Source organism: Schistocerca nitens, chromosome 8 (genome assembly GCF_023898315.1).
Source record: "Schistocerca nitens isolate TAMUIC-IGC-003100 chromosome 8, iqSchNite1.1, whole genome shotgun sequence".
Classification (NCBI taxonomy): domain Eukaryota; kingdom Metazoa; phylum Arthropoda; class Insecta; order Orthoptera; family Acrididae; genus Schistocerca; species Schistocerca nitens.
In genome coordinates this window covers 40,133,900-40,139,662 of record NC_064621.1, presented here as the reverse complement: position 1 = coordinate 40,139,662, position 5,763 = coordinate 40,133,900, and the positions used below count along the sequence as shown (strand labels likewise).

The window sequence follows — 5,763 nt, the reverse complement described above, 5'->3', positions numbered from 1 at the left end:
GTAGCAGAATCTTTGCAACACGTGAATTAGGAAGCGTAAAAGAAAAAGGAGAAAAATAGCTTTACACAAGTAGCGCAACGTGTCAAGCCAAAGATCAAGCCAATCGTACAACCAAAGAAAGGTGAACTTACATTTACACATCATCAAAAATTATGGTATATACTTACATTAAACTAATAATAAAGTAACAGAACCTAATAAAAACGCAAATGTTAGGGAAAAAAATTTACGTACTGGCGAGTCGCGAACCACCGCCCAAACATAAAAATTCCACCTTTTGGTAATGCTATTCAGCATGCTAAGCCAACATTTCGTAGTTAATTGCTATTCCTAGGATCTTACTAATCTTACCACTTGTTGAAAGCTTTAATCGTAGCTATGTTACTAACTGAAATTTAATTATATCAAATTGTACCAAGAACAATGCGTTTTGGGTGCATCTTCAGTGCATTGCTGCCTTCAAATAGCATACTCTTATAATACACAAGTTGCAACAATTCTTTTACCACGAATATGATGTTTCTCATTATTTTATTGCAACGGATCACAGAGTTAACAACGGGTTTTCCAGTGATTCTCAATTTTCTGGTGCTCAGAAACGGCATATACATGTGTATGCTTGAAATGAATGCCAATATGGCGTCTCACAACTTTGTGCTGAAGGGAGATGGCGTGCATGTGACGTAGATATCTGACATGCTAGATATTGCTCTGCATGTTCGGAAAGGCTCCCGAACGTGCTGTTCCACGCTATGACGTCAGAAACTCGGCACGCTCAACGTTCGGATTCACGGTCCGTGTGCCGACGGCTTAAGCGCTACCGACGGTGTACTACAGCGATTCCGCCTTGCACTGGTGGAGATGGAAACCTGCCGCCAGCAGGCACAAAGCACGACGTGCTGCGGACTCTCCCACAGTTGTGATTTCTAGAGTTAGACGACACAGGTCTGGCCCTGCAGCTAGACCAGTACAGTTGCTTTCAGAAGACCACATTCCCTCCTAGCAGTCACTATTTACACACTAATATGACAATCACGAGTGTCTAAACCATTACATAGAGTCATAGTGACAAGATCATTTCCTGAAAAGTTACTTAGATTTCAAGGTATTACGTATAGGACACCTACAGCTGTACCAAAGTTAAGTACTATATTGTAGCATACTCTTAATAAATGCTATTGGTTGTTTCTCAATGAGTTGCCACATTTCTTTTCAAGTGTCAAGAAAAGTGTTTAATTAATAAGCGCGCAATATATGAACTGTTTTATTAGACTATGGGAGGAACTACATTTTCTGCTATCGTGGATAAACATAAGCACAATAACAGAGCTAATCTAACAGCAACATTCAGTTACAATGTTACCAACACGTGGAATCCGAAGCGTAGAGCGACTTGGCAGTTTTTTCATTGATAAAAGATGACGAATGAAGTCAGGTTGTAGAAAAAAATTCTAGGACCGTCTGGAGTTTGCCCAAGGAACTTCAGTATTTGTAACCTGACACTTACTGACCCACACACCACGGAGATCTGATCAATAACTGCACTGTATTACGAGTTGACTTGTAAGATTGCGTTAACGCGCTCCCGTAAAGCTTTACTTTAGCCATTTTTTTCATGTTCTCCCCATTCAGTTCAGCTTATGCTATATTTCATGCAGTTCAAAAGCTGTAACTTATTTTATTTTACACTTGTTCAAATATGTTGCTTGCAATGTAATGAGAATCATTTTCAATTGTTGTTAATAATGCTGTTATTCAGAGATGGTCGCTACCATAGTGCGACTTCGTAAAGTCACACATTAAAGGGGGGGGGGGGAGAAGACAACGACGCAGCACGAAGGATATATCCGGACGGGACGCAAATCGGTAGATGTGATGTACATCTACAGACAAATAAATCGTTACAATTGTAGGGCGATTTACACAAGAGAAAGAGCTTCACAAATTCAGCAAGTCAATAACGCGTTGGTCCACTTCTGGTCCTTCTGAAGGCAGTTATTAGGCTTGACGTTGATTGATATAGTTGTTGTATGTCCTCGTGAGAGATATCGTGCCAAATTCTGTCCAACTAGCTCGTCTGATCGTCAAAATCCCGAGCTGGCTGGGGGGCCCCTGCCCATAATGCTCCAAACGTTCTGAATTGGGGAGAAATCCGACGATCTTGCTGACCAAGCATGAAGACAAACAGTAGAAACTCTCGCTGTAAGCGTGAGGACGTTAGCTTGCTGAAATGGGAGCGCAGGGTGGTTTGCCACGAAAGGCAACAATTCGGGGCACAGAATTTCGTCGACGTAGCTCTGTGCGTGCCGTAGACGACAATGGGATTCTCCCATGAAATGAAATGTCAGCCACCGTTCTTGGCTCACAGCCGTATGGCGGGGCGATAGTCATGTTGGTATTCCACCACTGTCTGGGGCGTCTCCACACACGTCTTCACTGGCTTCGCTGGACATGTGAAGCGTGAAGACAATTCTACTTCAGTCAAAGAGATTCCAAGACGAAGATGTGTCTGGAGATGGCCAGAACAGCGCCGTCTTTTTCGTGTATTTGAAAAATGATGACGTATTAGTGTGTTGTTGCGAAGTTCGACTGGTTTCCTGAAATCCTGTGCTCATATGCTAATCAAATAGCCCCTTTACAGTTTACACTTACAACAGAACTGTGTGGAAATATTCCCACAGATTGTTCTCGTCCTTGTGACAACGCGCTCGAAATGTTAGAAGAAATGTAAATGAGAGACATTTCGTTGGAGCATTGCGAGGCAGACACAGTTGCATGTCTCCTCTCATTTTCACGAATTTTCTTAATGTTCTTTGTCATTGCACGGTAGTAAGAGACTGAATAAGGTTATTGTAATGAGAGTATTTGTACTGAGAGCTCAAAAACTACTTTTCACTTGATTCCTAAACATGTTTGGCTACTTTCCTGGGCGGCTTGTGCGAGGCAAGCATCGGAGGACGCGGCACACGGCATTTCCGGTTGGCGGCTGCTCTTCCCTGAATTCTGAGGGGTTCGTACAATAGGCTTAAGCGCCCGGCGGAACGACTGACGTTGGTCGAGTTTCGCCTATTGTATGCAGGGCGAAACGACCTGCGAGACATCTGAGTGTCGCAGCAGTTTATTTGTTTACCGTTCCGGCGCGTCCGGAACGAAGATTCCTGGCACAGACTGACTGCATTGTCATCTTGATTCTGAGAATACTTGTGGACTGTGCCCTGCTGGGTGCGAATGTAGGCGCCGGATCGATGGTGGTCTAGGGAGGTTGTTTTCGTAGCCAGTCAAACGGCAAGTTCAGTGCCCTCAGCTGAATAGCAGAGGCATGATTGGTCAACTTAAACTGAGGCTAGTTGTCATAAAGCCCTGCTCGAAATTGGAGGGAACGGTCGCTATTGGTGCAAATGATGCTCTGAGACAGTGTGGGGGAATTTTGGAATCAGAACTGAATGCTGATTCGCAGTTTTCGAGGAGAGTAGGGAGTAGAGCAAGGTTGGCTTCACGCTTGCGTTGCGTGGACAGAGTGGGGATCGGGAATTTGATCTTGATTGGAGTCTTGCGACTTGATCGCTCTTTTTCGGAAGAACTTAGAATCCTCATACAGCCTTCGCGGCCAGGGGTTGACACAGAGTTGCTGCACGGCAGAAGTCAGCGCCCACGTCACCAGGACGCTGCCTACCGGCGACGTGCTGCAGATTTCAGTACTGGTACAGTATTTTGCGGCTCCGGCATTGTAGGACCTTATCAATTTTATACTGAATCGCTCAGCAGCACACGCGCTCGCTTTGCTACAAGTCCACCTTGCTTGTTTCTCCATGTGATGCCATTTGAGATCTCACTACTAATTACGATACTGCTATATAGTCGGAACATTAATATTTGATTCATTAGGACCCCCAGTCATTATCGTGAAGCTATTACATCACAGAGAGTAGGAGCCCTTGTTCTCGAGCCAACTCTTATTCGCGTAATAGTGCAGAATACCCTATCGTTTACCCTACTGTTTGTGTCGATAATCATGTGCCTTTATGTTCTGATGTATAATAAATCTCATTGTAATATTTAATACGCATATCATTTCGTAGATATAGGAAGAATCCCATTTCCTGTTGTTTATTATGATAAAGTTCTCTTTTTTTGAGTAGATTGCATTTTTATTAAATTATTGTGAGTGTACACTCCTTATTTTAACAACTAGCAGGGTCCACCATCATTTCCTTCCGTTACCTTTGTGCGCATAATTAATTAGCTAATAGATAAGGAGGGGGTCGAGTGCATGTCTCGTTCTCACGCAAGATTCGTCTGAATTAAAGAGGTACAAACTCTTCTCCACCCTGGCACCTCGCACAGTTGTATTCAAAGCAACATGTAACGGAAGTGAATAGCTTTTTCTTCCTTACGAGTAGCTTAAATTTCTTTGGTGGTGAAATCTATGCAGGATACGATGTGGGATCAAAAGTAAATGAATGTTATTTCCAGTGGCATATGAAACAACGGGTTATTCAGGTTCTAAAACTGCACTTATCGAAGCAAATCGTATCGAAGAATTGCTTATTAACACAGTTCACGTGATGTACGTGTACTCACAGTGCGCAGCCAATAAAGATGAACAGTTCAACAAATTATCGACGTACACTAACAAAGGAATAGGAGCACTGTTGTGATCAAAAGACTTCGACATCTGCTAATATATATGATATACTGATGATGGACTCTGAAAAAAATGAGATACAGAGCGTTAATAGTCACATTACCATTGTTGTGGTTTACATACTCCCCTTTCTTCTAGTTCCTAAACCAATACATTACATGCATAAGACATTCGAGTCAATAAATTATCGAGAAAGACTATTTTTAAATGTTCTTCGCCGTTTATGTTAGTATTAAGTAAACTTTAAAGACGCATCGACTGTAATACTCCGTCTTCAGGCCATAAGTGGCCCACCGAGACCATTCGACCGCCGTGTCATCCTCAGCTGAGGATGTGGATAGGAGGGGAGTGTGGTCAGCACACCGCTCTCCCAGTCGTTATGATGGTTTTCTATGATCGGAGCCGCTACTATTCGGTCGAGTAGCTCCTCAATTGGCATCACGAGGCTGAGTGCACCCAGAAAAATGACAAAACAGCGCATGGCGGCCCAGATGGTCACCCATCCAAGTGCCGGCCACGCCCGACAGTGCTTAACTTCGGTGATCTGACGGAAACCGGTGTAGCCACTGCAGCAAGGCCGTTGCCTGATTGTAATACAGATAATAATATATACTCAAAAAAATATCAGCAACTTGTTTTTGGTACTCTATCTAAGGACCTATTACGTTAAAACCCACTTTTTGTGACCATAGTTGCTTGATAATAAACAGTTTTGGAAAAGGATTCTGCACTAAGCAAACACACTTTTCTTCCTGTTTCACCTATACATCTTAAGTGAGGTTTCGACAGCATTAGAGCGTTCTTTTCAATTTTCTCTCGAATGACGGTTAACAAAGGTCGTTTAAAAGAGTGTCTCATAGTTCTACAGGAGATGGTATTGCTGAACACTAGAAGAAAAGTTCCTATTATAGTCTAGAAACCAATATCTGTTGTGATAAGAGGCCATTCTGCTTGTGACGCGTAAACTGTATTGTTCGGGTTCAGAAGAGATGGCACAGTAAATTACCATAATACGCATGTTTAGGAAGATGCAGATCATCGGCAGTCATGGAGGTGCGGCGGGAATGTATGGGTAGGAGCTGACGGTGACGGATTCGTAGGACAATACAATTTACCCA

At 43.1% G+C, this 5,763-nt stretch overlaps 1 pseudogene; it reads right to left on the bottom strand.

Annotated features, from left to right (window-relative positions):
* Positions 1-5,112: 5,112 nt before the first annotated feature.
* Positions 5,113-5,230, bottom strand: LOC126200101 (5S ribosomal RNA; annotated as a pseudogene).
* Between the last annotated feature and the right edge of the window lie 533 nt (positions 5,231-5,763).